General features: G+C 39.5%; 1 protein-coding gene across 1 annotated transcript in view; it reads right to left on the reverse strand.

Annotated features, from left to right (window-relative positions):
* Positions 1-5,899: 5,899 nt before the first annotated feature.
* Positions 5,900-16,010, reverse strand: part of LOC308059897 (uncharacterized protein) — a 77,534-nt gene continuing 67,423 nt past the window's right edge. The window contains exon 2 of the mRNA XM_080377881.1: positions 5,900-7,659. The gene's annotated coding sequence lies outside the window, so the exon portion shown is untranslated. The remainder of the gene's footprint in view (positions 7,660-16,010) is intronic.

Raw genomic sequence — 16,010 nt, forward strand, 5'->3', positions numbered from 1 at the left:
CCTTTGAGTCCATCATGGTCAGCTCAGGCTTGTGAGCTGTATGCCCTGTGTAGGGCCCTGGAATTGTTAAAAAAGGGGAAAAGTGGGACTATATTTACAGATTCTAAATATGCATGTAGGGTGGTCCACGCTTTTGGAAAAATTTGGGAAGAAAGAGGTTTAATTAATACTCAAGGGAGGAATTTTATACATCAGGAATTAATAGTAAGAATTTTAAGGGCATTAAGAGAACCAAGGGAGATAGCAGTGGTACCTGTGAGAGGACACCAAAAGGGATTAGATTACCAAACCACAGGAAATAATTTAGCAGATAAAGAAGCCCAGGAAGCAGCCTTGAGGACTCAGGACGTAGCACAGGAGGAAGAAAGACAAGAGGAAGAAGAAAAGAAGTTTACCCCTGAGGAACAAACAAAATTGGAGAGAATAGGAGCTAAGTTAGAACAAGGAAAATGGACACTGCCCGATGGGCGAGAGATGTTGCCAAAAGCCTATGCTAGGCAAATATTGGAACATTTGCATGCACAACACATTGGGGTACAAAGGCGTTAAGTGATCATTTCCTTAAACAATTTGGCTGCATTGGGATTTTTGAAATAGCAAAGCAAATCACACAGGGTTGCTTAACTTGTCGGAAGATAAATAAGAAAGTGTTTCGACAAGTAGCCATGGGGGGGAAGAAAACCAGCTTACAGACCTTTTGAGAAAGTACAAGTTGATTTCACTGAATTACCAAAGGTAGGGAGGATAAAATATTTGTTGGTAATAGTAGATCATTTAACACAATGCGTAGAGGCTTATCCTGTAGCACGAGCTACGGCACAAACAGCGGTAAATATTTTATTAGAGCATTTGATACCTAGATATGGGATAATCCAGTACGTTGATTCTGATCAGGGCACACACTTTACTCCCAAGATAATAAAATTATTTTGTCAATCATTAGGTATTCAGTGGGAATACCACATTCCGTGGCACCCACAAAGCTCGGAGAAAGTAGAAAGAATGAATCAAACAATAAAACAACAATTAGCTAAGTTAATGATAGAGACACAAATGCCCTGGACGAAATGTTTACCACTGGCACTTTTAAACATAAGAACTAAACCACACAGTGAGACTGGATTATCGCCATATGAAATGTTATATGGCATGCCTTATTCTCAAGGGATGCCTCTAGGGAACAGTGTAGTTGAGGATCATAGCATCCAAAAATATATCACTACCATCGGAAAGAGATTAAAAGAGCTGAGAGAGATTGGGATGATGGCTCAAACACCACCTTTAGGTTTTGCAATACATCAGTTGAAAGCGGGAGATGAGGTTTTGATAAAAACATGGGAAGAAGAAAACCTATCTCCCCTCTGGTGATTTGAAGAATCAGTCAGCAAGATGCAGGCGGGTGGAGGTTATCTTTATTCGGCAGCGCTGGGTGCATGGGGGATCGCTCCACCAAAGTCATGCACACCGAGGGGGCTTTTCAGTCCCCCCTTTATACATGCTACTCAGACCTATTCATTAGTTTTCCAAGAAATTGTTTATATATTCATCACAATTCTGAGACTCCATTTACATATCTCATGCCTGCGCAATGTCCTTGAGGAGTTGTCTCTATGCAGACTCTATTCCTTAGCGGTCACGTTTAAAGTCTCCATCTTCGCCACATCGCATGTACCACAGGAATCTAAGACAAAATGTCCCTTCTAAAGGTAGCCACCCAAGGACTTAGCAGTCTGTGCATCCGTCATGTGGCAATAAGGGTCCTTGGACATTTCCCGACTTTTAACTAAACATAGGTGTGTCATCCTTTAGATAAGTGGTACAGCATTCACTGTTCACTGGGAAGGACCTTTTCCTGTTTTATTAACTACAGAAACAGCTGTAAGAACTGCTGAGAAAGGATGGCCACATGTTTCGCGAGTAAGAGGTCTGGTGAAGGAGTGGAAAATAACATCTGAACCAGGAAGAACTAAACTAACCATCAGAAGAACTTGACGAAGCCTTCATCAAAGAGCATAAGCTAAGTTGCTGTGGGAAGTTCATTGTAATTACTCCTGTAGAATTAAGCAGTAACCGGGAACAGTTAAGAGCCAGTAATGTATTAATGTATAGGAGGATTGACAAAAAGTCGTACCCTCTCAAGCCCCTGGAGAGGAGCCGGTACTAGTGCCTGTCCATCGTGTAAACAGTGCTGTTTATTTTTAAGGGCTAAGTGTTCCAAATGTTTTAAGTATATTACTTCCCCAGGAGGAGGACAGGAACACTATCTAAATAACAGCTTAGAGTTTCGGTGTATTCGATACAAAGCCACCACCCCCTTCCATAACCTACCCTGGGTAAAGGTTTTATTGTTGTTGATTTAATCAAGAAGTGTTTTTAGGAAATAAGAGACAGTAATAAGCTATCCACAATATATACCAAAATTTTTGGGACGCAGCATACAAATTATCTCATCTGGCTGTTTAAAAGAGACGATCCCTTAAGATTAACGAAGAGGGCAAGACCGGATAGGGAACTGGTGCTGCGGCTTGGAAGGTCTGCCAAGGGCTGCAACCCCTTCGGGCTGTGACCATCGATCGCTATAGCCCTTACCGGACCTCTTCTAGTCCTGCTTGGGGTGAGTTCCTTAACCCAGGCTACGACGAACAACTGCAATCAATGTATAGTAACTACTAGAAGGGGACGGGTAAGTTCCCAAACCTTGGTGTATCATACGGTCTATGACTGTAAAGACCAGAAAATAGGAATCTGCATTCATAACCAAACCCAGTATGCTCTATGCAGAAAAGGTAACAGGACCGTATGCTATGATCCAAAAGAACTCCCTTATCAATATTGGGTGGAAATTAAGACAAATTCGGAAGTAGGTAGATTAATTGGAACAAGTCGGGTTATAACCAATTTGAACACATCAGTATCAGTAATCTTTGATGCATGTGATATTATAGATGATGATCTAGACACTAATTGTGGGAGTTTGGAGTGGAGACGGTACTATAGTAATCAACCAAAATACATCTGCCCCGGCGGACATCAATGTCAAATAAACCCTGATTATGTACCTAGTCAAACCGCGAGGTATCAAGCGGCACACCTATGCCGAAGAAGGGGATGGTCCTGTGTATGTTGGGATACTGCAGGCTGGCGATATGATAATCCACGTGGAAATTTACAAGCTTCAATCACAAGGGTACAAACAGACAGTAATTGTACAACCCGTACCTGCAATCTAGTAAATTTAACTCTTACAAATTTAGAGATTTGGAAACAGAAGAAAGTAACCAAAATTGGACTTAAGATATATGGACCTGGAGAAGACCCGGGTGTAGTTATTAATATTAAAATCAAAGAAAGGATAAAAGAGTCAGTGCAACACAGACTGTTATTCAACTCATTTTATCATGAAACAGAAACAGGAGTAAAATATGAAATTCCCACAGTTGCTAAAAATCTGTTTATAAATCTTGCTGAAAACATTGCTAAGTCATTGAATAGAACTAATTGTTATGTTTGTGGTGGAACAAATCAAGGTGAACGATGGCCATGGGAGGCTATGGAGAGCAACATAAGCAATCCCCAAGTATGGGAAACAATGAAAAAGGGTAATAGAAAACAACAATGGGTACTCCAAACGAGTATAATTGGAAGAAGTTGTTGGCAAAATCTAAAAAACCAAATGAAGACAAGTAGGTAACCTGGAGGGTGAAGGAGGTTACCTATGGAATGAAACTCAGAATAGCTGGGATAAATGGGGAAACCCACGGGAAATGAATCATCAATTTAAGAACTGGACCAATGGAACAAACACACCAAACGGTTGGCCAATGCCTGAAGGACGTTCCTGGATTTGTGGCAAACTAGCCTATGCATATTTACCAAAGAATTGGACAGGATCCTGTGTATTAGGAACTATAAGACCCAGTTTTTTCCTGTTACCCAGAGTTCGGGGAGAGCAATTAGGGGTCCCAGTATATGCTGAAGCTGATGAGCTAAGGAAAAGGCGCCATAAACGAAGCTTACAAATGGAAATTGGAAATATAATGAATGGCCTCCCGAAAGAATCATTGCCTATTATGATCCAGCTACGTGGGCAGAAGATGGATCCTGGGGTTATAGGACCCCAATATATATGCTTAATAGAGTAATTAGGCTACAAGCTGTAGTAGAAATAGTTGTAAATAAAACCGGAGATGCACTTGGATTAATTGCAAAACAAAATACCAAGATGAGAACCGCTTTGTATCAAAATCACTTAGCTCTGGATTATTTGTTAGCACAAGAAGGAGTCGTCTGCAGAAAATTTAACCTTAGTAGTTGTTGTTTAGAGATTGATGATGAAGGAAAAGCCGTAAATCAGCTGATAAAAGAAATGAAGAAAATTGCACGTGTCACAGTTCAAACTTGGAATGTAATCAATCTAGAAGGATTGGGGTGTGTGTGTGTGTGTGTGTGTGTGGAATTTATAGGCGGTGGTTGGCTTACTAAAATTGGGATCATTGTATTGGGGATATGTGGAGGATTGCTAATCATTCCATGTTTAACACCTTGTTTTACCAGATTAATACACTCGGTTATACAAGGGATACAAATATCTGCGGTACCTGTTCACCCAGAACCAGGGAAAGAGAAAACCCATTCCCTGATGATAATAAAAACAAAAAAAGATCCAAAATTGATACCAATTCGACAAGTGTTGACTCGACTGGAAACGAAAACACGAATCAATACCATAAAAAAGAAGATGGGGGATGGTGAAATGTGTTCATTTGATTCGTGTCGATATAGAACAATGCTAGGACCGCAGGATGCAATGTAACCTTCTGTCTTACATACCCTTGTATAACCACACGCTTAAGAAAAACAGAGTGATCAATGGATATAGTTCCTGTATCTTGCAAAGAACATCTGGCTACATACCTAATTTCTCTATCTTAAAAAGGACATCTGGTTACACACCCTGACATGCAGGCTGAGCTGCTAACAGCATAGTGTTAAGTAAGAGAAGTTTACAGGGCGCATGCGTAAAATCTAGGGTCATCCTAAGGGTGAGCCGAGGAAGACTGCTGACTTCATCCACCGACCGCCAGGCAGGGGTTATGATGACCCTCGGAGATAGAAAGAGCATGCGCCACGAAGTGCATGCCTGTTCCAAGGACCCATTTACATAAACCGACCCTTTCTTAGAAATAGCTAGGAATATGTCTTAGTTTAGGAAATATAAACCAAAAATAAACTTTGTACAGCGCGCATCTTGGTGGAGCGGAGACTCCCGGCGCACCCAGCACTGTTTGCTTGCCTCTATTTGCTTAATAAATTGCAAACTTTGATTGCAATCCTATTTTGGGACTAAGTTCTTTATCACAATGACATAAACACAGTTCCCATTTAAGTGATTAAAAACTGATAGAAACCGTTTATCAAGAAACCAGTTTTACAGTACCTTGTTCTTTTCACTCCCGGTTGTTGCTGCAGGTCTAGAAAACAGAAATATATTTCAGTACTGAAATGCTTACATTGATTATGAATAATACTACAGTTGCTTTGAAAACTTCACTGCAGAAATGAATTAAACTAAAATCTAGGATAACAACTTTGTTAGATGCAGTTGAAGACTGAAACAGTTACTGTCTACCATTATGTCTATTGGAAGGCTATTTTTTCTGCAAGATATTAAGCAAGTAGTTGAAATAACTATTCTCTCAGCTTCACACAAAGTGACAGAAATCTTACAGCTACAGACATGTAGCTATACGGTTACGTGCATTCCCTGTTTAATACCAGGGGTTTAGCTCTCTTCAGTACTGAGAATCCTTCTCCTACAGCTCAAAGAACTGTAATTTTGGATTCTATGGTGTCCTAGTGTTACCGAAATCTCGGAATGAAGAACTTATCGACACCAATGTGATGTAGATAAGCAGACACTTCTTTATTGACGGCCGGGTGCGTGAGCGAGTCCTCTCACGATCAACGCACACCAGGTCCCAAAATCAGATTCCAGATATAGAACTTATTCATACATATTCATTAATTATTCATGCATAATCATAACATTTCCCGTAAATCATTTACATACTCTCCTCCTATATCCGATTCTGCGCAGTAAAGCTTAGAAAGGTCTAGAAATGGGTCTGGGGTACGATTTGGGTAGGTGGTATAGGAGTCGGTGGTCGCGATCTCCCCCTGCCGGAATTACCTTTTACTAAAGTTCACAGTTTCTTGGCAGGCACCTACAAGCTGTTCCAGTCAACTCTCCCCGGTTTTCATTAATCTCATATTCTGACATTTCAATACACCTCTGCATACAGAAGACTGGTTAAATACAAAGGCACCTTTCAACCCTAGAGTTATTACCTATGTTTCAACAATAGTTCCAGGCCCTTCTTCTAGCCTTGGTACAGGACGTACAGAAGATCTCATAGCAGCTTTTACTGTGTAGCTATAAGTTTCTTATAATTTTTTTCTTATCGTTCTATATTTTGATTTTATTAAATGATTTTATAAAATCAATTAATCAATCAAATAAAGTCAATCAATCTTAACTTATTAACAAATCGATAACAGTTCCCCCCTTTGAAAGTGTTGAAAATCATTATTTCAATACTTTCACATTATTCATATATCTTTTGTTTCAACATATTTTGGTGATGGATCATGTCTTGATAAAATAGTTGGTACTTCTCTCATAATCATACGATTCACTGCAATTCTATTGGTAAACTGTTTCTTCAAACATGCATATACTAGCATGCTCATCAAAAAGACATTAATAACAGAAACAAAGTTTTAATTATAGATTGTATCCAAGAGCTCAAATTCCATCCCAGTTTGTTAAAAATTTTCCCAAGCCAATCTTCTGACATATCCTTTTGAATTGCTTCAGTTTCTTTTTCAGTTTTTCCTAATAGGTCTAGATCATGTTCCACATCCTGAGTGACATTTGAAATGTGGATACAACAGTGGTCCAGTTTATCCTTGAGATATCCACATACTCGATGTTCTTTAAGTAGGAGCATATCTAATGCCATTCTATTTGTAAAGTCATTCTGGAGGTCGCCTGTAATTATATATTCAATTCCTTAAACCCCTTTTTGGTAACGTTTGCTAATTTTTCCACTTGACCAGTTAACTTATAAAGCCATGCTCTGTTTCTATATGAAGCTATAGGATTTAAAAGTGATTCAAGTGCCCAACCAGTTTTCACTCCTGTAAATGGTTCATTCCAAATATCATCATTTATCCCCAATCTCTTTATTCGTTTCAGTTCTAAATTCTCTAGAGATCCTTTAAATGGTGATTTCTTCCAAATTGGACACAATGTTGGCATGCCTAAAGTGATTTGTTTCACCTTACCATCTAATGGTAGGTGTGTTGTCCAGGTTCCATCACTTAATGCCCAAACTAAATGTCCTGGACTTCGAATAGTAGATTTTCTACAACTAAACAAAGTTCCTTTCCTAACTGTAGAAGTGCTGGTTAAATTGAGAGTGTTCTTAAGACCTCGACAAAACCAACCATATTTCAAAGCAGCGGCCAACGGAGGAATTCTTTGGATTACTAAGTCTGCATTACTACAATCATACACTTTTTCACATTTCCACCACGGCACTATTTTATTTTCCTTCTCTCCCGATGTAGTTGACCTATCATTGACCCAGGGTAATACTGAAAAAAACTTTTCCATCCCAGGTAAAACACCAAGAAGTTCTTGCCAGATACTGAAAATGGGAAAATATGGACATAGACCATATAGAGTCCCATTGTTCTACTAGTTGGGTACCTTGGCCAGTTTCGTTACACTTCCATTCCATGACACTTCTGCTCACATTGGTTTTAAATTGTTCATCATATGAACACCATCCCACAGTCTTAAATCTCCCTATTTTGGTAAAAACATGATTTAACAATTTTTCACAATCCGCCAGACTACCTGGAGTTTTCCACTGTTTTCTAATGACTTTCACTTGCTCATACCATTGAGTCACTGGCCTCTGTTCACAATAATTGGTTTCATTTTTATGTTCCAGGTTAGTCAAATTCATAGTTAAAATTCCCCATGGAATAGATTCACCTACTGCCTTCGGTATTGGCAAACAAGCAGTGATCTGCATGACATTTTGTAAATTGGCAAATTCTTTAGTCAATCCTACCAACAAATTTTCCTCGGCCATTTGTTTGGGAATGTCAATCACTTGTTCTGTTTCTATTTGTCTTTTGTTCCTGTCCACCAAGTCATCCCATGATCCCACCAACACTACCAACCAAAAAAAAATCCAAAAACCAATCATAACCTGATATGCAAAATTAGACATGTTTCAAAGTCAATTTTTAAGTCTCTGGGTCACGTTTCACAATCTTCCACGGAGTAGATGCTTTCTTCACGGTGCTTTCTTCACTCGAGTATAATGTATCCAAGCATCCGATTCTGCAATTTTGATAGCTGTAAAAGTGGTTAGCAGTATCTGGAAAGGTCCTCTCCAGCACTCCTGCAAAGGTTCGGAGGTCCAAGTCTTCACATAAACATAGTCTCCTGGTTGGAAATCATAGACTGAATTTTCCAGGGATAAAGGTCTATTCCAAATTACTGCACTCCGAATTGCAGTCAAAGTTTTTCCTAGAGAAAGCAAATAGTTATACACATCTTGTTTTCCTTTCACATATATGTTTGGATTTGGTTCTGGAGACTCATATGGTTTTCCATATAGTAATTCATAAGGACTGACTGAGGTTCCACTCCTTGGCTGTACTCTTGATTCGTAATAACGCCAATGGAAGTGCCTGAGGCCACTTTAGAGTGGTTTCTTGACAAATTTTACTTATTTGTCATTTTAAAGTTTGATTCATCCTCTCCACTTTCGCACTAGATTGTGGCCTCCAAGAGGAATGTAAATCCCAATCAATACCCAAGACTTTACTAACACTTTGGACTGCTTCATCAACAAAGTGTGGACCTCTGTCAGAGGAAATTCCAATAGAAACTCCAAATCTCGGAATTATTTCTTGTAATAACCACTTTACAACCTCTTTTGCTTGTGTGGTGCGACAGGGAAGGGCTTCTGGCCATCCTGTAAAAGTATCAACTCTTACCAGGATGTACCAGTACCCATTTTGTCTAGGTAGCTCTGAAAAATCTACTTGCCAATAATCTCCAGGTTCTGTACCAGACTTCAGTCTACCCATTTGAACCTTTTTCTTAATCACTGGATTATTTTTCAAACGTACTTCACACTTTGCAGTTACCATTTAGCTATTCCAAACATCTTAACTGATATTACTTGCTTTCGTAAAGATGTTACTAAGGCTTCTGCCCCCCAGTGACATTCTTGGTGTCTCATTTGAATGATCTCCCTCATCAAAAGAGGTGGAATTACTACTTGTCCGTTAGGAGTTACCCACCATCCAGCTAAGTTTTTCTTAGCATTTAATACCTGACCCAATTTGTCATCTTCCTCTGAATATCTCGGGTTTTCCCTAGGAAGGGTTACTGGTTTAGAAGGAATTATTGCCATTTGCAATGCTCGTTTCTTTGCTACCTTTTTCTTTCTTTTTTTTTTTTTTTTTTTTTTTTTTTCTGCTGTTCTATCAGCTAAATTATTCCCAGCTATTATTTTTGCATTCCCAATCTGGTGTGCCTTACAGTGCATGATTGCTACTTGATCTGGCTTTTGAACTGCTTGCAATAATGGTAAAATTTCTGTTTGATGCTTAATGTTTGATCCTTGAGAGGACAATAACCCCCTCTCTTTCCACAAAGCTCCATGGACATGCACTACCCCAAAGGCATATTTTGAATCAGTCCAGATATTTACTCTCTTGTCTTTGCTTATCTCTAAGGCTCGAATTAAAGCGATGAGTTCTGCCTTTTGGGCTGATGTGGTACTCGCCAGTGCTCCTGCTTCTATAGCTGTAGTCTCTGTTGTTACCGCATATCCGGCGTTATCGGACTCCTTGTTCCGTAAAGCTGCTTCCATCAGTATACAATTCCCAGTCTGGTCTCTCCAATGGCACATCCTTCAGATCTTCACGACTGGAATAAACATACTTGATGGCAGCCAAGCAATCATGTTCCAGTTGTCCTTCCTCCTGTACGGAGCTTAAAAACACTGCAGGATTTACCAGGTTAGTTGTCTTTAGAATCACATCATCTTGTTCAGTCAATACTACCTGGTATTTCATCATTCGGCTGGGGGACAGTCAATGCCCCCCCTTCTGTTCTAGGACAGTTATCACCATGTGTGGGACATAGACTGTTATTGTTCTTCCCAAAGTCAATTTCCGAGCTTCTTGTATGAGCATCACTGTTGCTGTCACTGCTCGAAGGCAGTTTGGCCACCCTTTACTCACTGTGTCCAGTTGTTTAGAGAAATATCCGACTGGTCGTTTCCAGCTTCCTGTCCTCTGGGTTAACACTCCCAGTGCCAGGTGTTGCCTTTCATGTACAAACAGCTGGAAATCTTTGGTTAGATCTGGCAGTCCCAAGGCAGGTGCAGACATTAAGGCACGTTTCAACTCTACAAAAGCCTTTTGTTGTTGTGGGCCCCATACAAAGGGAGAGTTCTTCTGGGCCTCGTACAGCGGTTTAGCTATTAGCCCATAGTTCATGATCCAAAGGCGACAACACCCAGTCATTCCCAAAAATGCTCTGAGTTCATGAATATTTCTTGGCTCGGGTATACCACAAATAGCTTCTTTGCGATCTTTTCCTAATTGTCGTTGTCCTTTTGAAATCTCAAAGCCCAGATATATCACAGTCTGGCAGGCTATCTGGGCTTTCTTCCTGGATACCTTATACCCATTTAGTCCCAGGAAATTCAAAAGGTCAATAGTCACCTGTATACAAATAAATCTTTCTTTTGTAGCAATCAATATATCATCCACGTATTGTAAAAATAAATGTCCAGGTCTTGGTTTGTCCTGTTTCCAGATTTCAAATTCCTTTGCTAAATGATTTCATAAAATAGCTGGACTGTTTTTAAATCCTTGGGGTAATCTAGTCCATGTCAGCTGCATCTTTCGGTTTGAGGATTTTCCCATTCAAAAGCAAACAGTCTTCTGGTTTCCTTTTCCAAAGGTATACAAAAGAAAGCATCTTTTAAATCAAGCACTCTAAACCACTGATAATTCTCCCTCAATGCTGTTAACAGTGTATAAGGGTTTGCTACTACAGGATAAATATCCTTAACTATTTGATTTACTGCTCTCAAGTCTTGTGCCAGTCTATATTCACCCGAGGGTTTTCTGACTGGTAAAATAGGAGTATTATACTCAGATTCACATTCTTCCAAAATTTTATACTCCAAACATTTATCAATCAATTTCTTCAATTCCTGTCTCACTTCTGATTTGATTAGATATTGTTTAATTCTCACTGTTCCTGCGCCTTCCTTCAAATCTATTTTAACAGGTTCTGCTAGTTTTGATTTACCAGGAATATCTGTCTCCCATACAGTAGGGATCACTGCCAAATCCACCTCCGGTGGAATTTCTTGTTCCTTTACCTTTTCTTGTATTATCAAAACTTCTCCCGTGTTTGACTCTGGTATCTTCAAAAAGAATTCTCCTTCATCAAAAACAATTTGTGCATTTAATTTAGATAACAAATCTCTTCCTAACAAGGGTACCGGACATACTGGTACATACAAAAATTCATGTGTAATTATTTTATTTCCAAATTTCAAATCTATGGGTTGTAGGAATGGCCTGTTTTCTTCTTTCCCTGTTGCTCCTTTTATATTGGCTGGTTTTGTTCCAGTTTTTCCTTTACAAGTATTTAATAAAAAAAATGTCGCTCCTGTATCCACTCCCAACCTCACAATTTAAACAACATTTTTTTCCACTTTCTTATTATCAGAAGTTATAGCCGTTACCAAATTATCTCTAATAGTTAGCTTACATTCATCCTGCCAATCCTTTGTCTTAAGGAAAAAAACAAATCCACATATGGCATTTCACTCCATTTCCCTTCTCTTTTACAATACAGCATTAACTGCAGAATAGTGTTATAATTCAGTGTCCCATTCGTGGGCCACTTTTCCTGATCATCCAATATATACAAAGGCCACCAATTATTACGATACTCAAATTATTACAATACTCAATCATCTGGCTCTTTTGCAGATCATCCTGTAAATTTCCCCAATGTGCCAATAAACATCCCAACAAAGAATTTTTCGGGATTTTGTCATTTACAGCAAGATTACCCATGCTTTTACTTTTAAACAACCGAGTTAACTTAGTTGCCATGGTGTAATTACTCACAGTACGATACACAATTATTCAACTCTGTCACTCCGATCCGCGGATCCACACTCCACACTCGCTTTCGTTCTCAATTATACGTCTCACCCTTACAGCCACTCACACTTTCCCACAGTTACTTTAAACAAACATATAACACAATATTGTACCTCTTAATTTTCTTCTTAATACACAAACTCACAAAACCAACAAAGAACCAAAAACCCCTTCTAACTTCTTGTTAGAGGCACTACCTTAGAGAACACTACAGCATATAGTTTCTCTTGTCTACACTTTTGTCCAACCCTGCAATAGCTTTCGCTTATGTCTTACGGGCAGACGCCTAGTCCTACCCTGCGCAGCTCTTTCACCGCGTCTGACAGGCAGACTTACTCAGTGGGACTCCAACCCATTGGTGGGACTCCATCCCACTCCTTACCATACCCTTATTATAGTGGGACTCCTACCCACTTCCTCTAATGCACTTACTCACTTACTTTAGTGGGACTCCAACCAACTTACTACAATTAAAAAAAGAAGTGTCTTACCAAAAATCCAGGGAACGTCACGAAGAGCCTTACGGATTGGGGATTGATGGGTATGCCGAGAAATCCTCGGTGCCAGCAGGAACCGATCAGGTCCCCGACTCCTTTGGTCTCCTTCAGTGCGGTCCCATCTGGGTCGCCAAAACTGTTACCGAAATCTCAGAATGAAGAACTTACCGACACCAATGTGATGTAGATAAGCAGACACTTCTTTATTGACGGCCGGGTGCGTGAGCGAGTCCTCTCACGATCAACGCACACCAGGTCCCAAAATCAGATTCCAGATATAGAACTTATTCATACATATTCATTAATTATTCATGCATAATCATAACATTTCCCGTAAATCATTTACATACTCTCCTCCTATATCCGATTCTGCGCAGTAAAGCTTAGAAAGGTCCAGAAATGGGTCTGGGGTACGATTTGGGTAGGTGGTATAGGAGTCGGTGGTCGCGATCTCCCCCTGCCGGAATTACCTTTTACTAAAGTTCACGGTTTCTTGGCAGGCACCTACAAGCTTTTCCAGTCGATTCTCCCCAGTTCCCATTAATCTCATATTCTGACATTTCAATACACCTCTGCATACAGAAGACTGGTTAAATACAAAGGAACCTTTCAACCCTAGAGTTATTACCTATGTTTCAACAATAGTTCCAGGCCCTTCTTCTAGCCTTGGTACAGGACGTACAGAAGATCTCATAACAACTTTTACTGTGTAGCTATAAGTTTCTTATATTTTTTTTTTTTCTTATCCTTCTATATTTTAATTTTATTAAATGATTTTATAAAATCAATTAATCAATCAAATAGAGTCAATCAATCTTAACTTATTAACAAATCGATAACACTAGGTCAAAGAACTGTAATTTTGGATTCTCTGGTGTCCTGCGTCTGGCTGGGATGCAGTTTATTTTCTTCACAGCAGCCCACACAGCGCTGTGTGTTAGATTTCTGACCAAAACAGCGGTGACAACACACCAGGTTTTTAGCTAGTGCTGAACAGTGTCAACAACTTCTCTTTCTCACTTTGCCACAACCCACACAGGTAAGTTCAGGGTGGGCAAGAAGTCAGGAGGGTACACAGCTGCAAGAGAAAAGGTGGAGCGGGGAGCAGGGCAAAAAATCCTGAGATACCTGCAGTGAAAGAGGGATTTTGCTTTTCTGTAAGTCTCTCCTCGCCCTTTTTAAACACATGTAATACTTCTATGCCTGTGCACACACTCATGTAATTAATCAGAATTTGTGCACGTGACCTCGTTGTTGACTTGGCCAGCATGCTCAAGGCACTCTAAACAAAAAAGAAGTGTTTGTCAACACAAAGCGCATCAGGTAGTGTGGTCACACGAAAGAATAAGAATCTTCATCTGCATCAGATTTGCCAAAAAACCCCAAATACAACAAAAACCCCAAACTTGCCTCCAGCTCTCAGGTCAGTTTTTATCAGTAAGTTTTATTTTCAACATTCCTTATATGCATACCTTCCTTCATCCTGAGACGTTTCACTGGAAGTGCTATCATCCAGTACTTGACCATGAGTGCCACTGGAAGAGCTCATCTGCTGATGAGCCTTCTGCTTTGAAGGCTGTCTTTTACTTTCCTTTGCACCTTTGGCATTCAGGGCAACTTTAGTGCATTACACGGAAAGAAAGAAAAAAATCACCGAGCGAGTAGGTTTGCAAAAAGTATTTCTGTGAAACAGACATACTTAAGATGATGTCCAGAAACAACTGAGACGACAAATATCTATGATAAAACCACAGACTTGACTGCAAAGATCATGGAAGATACCCAAGTGCTTAAAAAACCTGCCCCTAGGAGTGAGGGGGACACAGGGAATCTGAGCTAGATCCAGGTTAAGCTGGACTATATCCAAATAGCCACGGTACAGAAAGCATCTAGAGCAGAGATTCCTTGAAGGACAGACAGGAAAAAACTCCTGCTTAGGTTTACATCAAAATACGTGTGCCTTCTTTAGACTTTTGAGACTGGTTTGGTAATATCATCTTCTCCTGACATAGGGCATATTAACTTAATGAAAACACCAACTGCACGGAGATCACTAAAATCACCTAGAAAAGGGAGTAGTAGCAAACCCCAAGTTCCTACTTGTCTTTTCTAGGTGGCCATTTCCTACAAAAGTAACTGCTTTTTCCAGTCTGCTTCTCTTTCTGGTTTTGAAGATGCATTTTGCCTCAGTATTAACATGTAAATCACAGGAATTTGGGGGGGGTTTGTTTTCTTTTTTTGTCCCCTTTTCTTTTTTAAGAGCAGGCAATAAAATTGAACCTCCATCGTGAGCTTCATGTTTTCTAAAAAGAAATTTTCTTCGCTTTTTGAGAAGCAGTGGACTACTCACTAGGGCTTTCACCCCTGGGGAAACTACTTCAACTACTACAGTATTAGAAACCCTAAGACACTTACATAGCACTACAAATAAGAATTAGAGATTATTTCCTTAGCTTACCCTTTCATTGGCATTTTAATCAATTTTGAGCTCTCCCCAGATGAAAAACTCTTTTTGTTTTTTTCTGCTGCAGTGTTTTCATTCTCCATTCTCAAACAGGCGTTCTTCCTTAGAGTAATCTTTTGTTTCATTTGCCAATTAGTGATGTTGCCTGGTGGTGTATTTAATTTATCCAGACATTCCTGTTCTGCCACCGCCTGTGCTCTTGAACATCTTTCTTTGCTTTTTTCTTCTCAACCTATAAAAACAAAGTTAAGCTTCATGTATTTCTTAGGATTTCTAGAAGACAGAAACACCACATCCAAGATGGATTGATTCAGGGTTTACCTTTGAAATAATACAAAATGAAACCTTTTTTTTAATCCATAGAGAAGCATTTTCACAATATTACACTACAAATGGTATTATTTGTCATTGCGAGTTCTTCAAATTCACTCATCATGAAAGACGTAACAAAAATACAGCCCTTAGAAAGAAAACAATAGTGTATCTTAAAACATGAACAACAAAAAAGTGAAAGCATTACAGATGGACAGTTAGAAGGACTGCAGTGTTAGTTGTAACACCACCAGAAAAAAATCAAGTGGAACTGTGCTGGGCTACTGCTCCCTGAACAAGGGGAGGAAAGAAAAAAAAGATCCCAAACCCACAAACACAAATGGTTTCACAGAAGAGGAATTTTCACAAAAGACAATGAAGACACACCATGCAGATATCACAGCACATGAATCAATAGTCAAGACCCTGTTGAGAAGCTATTTTCATTC

This window comes from Falco punctatus (genome assembly GCF_963210335.1).
Source record: "Falco punctatus genome assembly, chromosome: 3".
Classification (NCBI taxonomy): Eukaryota; Metazoa; Chordata; class Aves; order Falconiformes; family Falconidae; genus Falco; species Falco punctatus.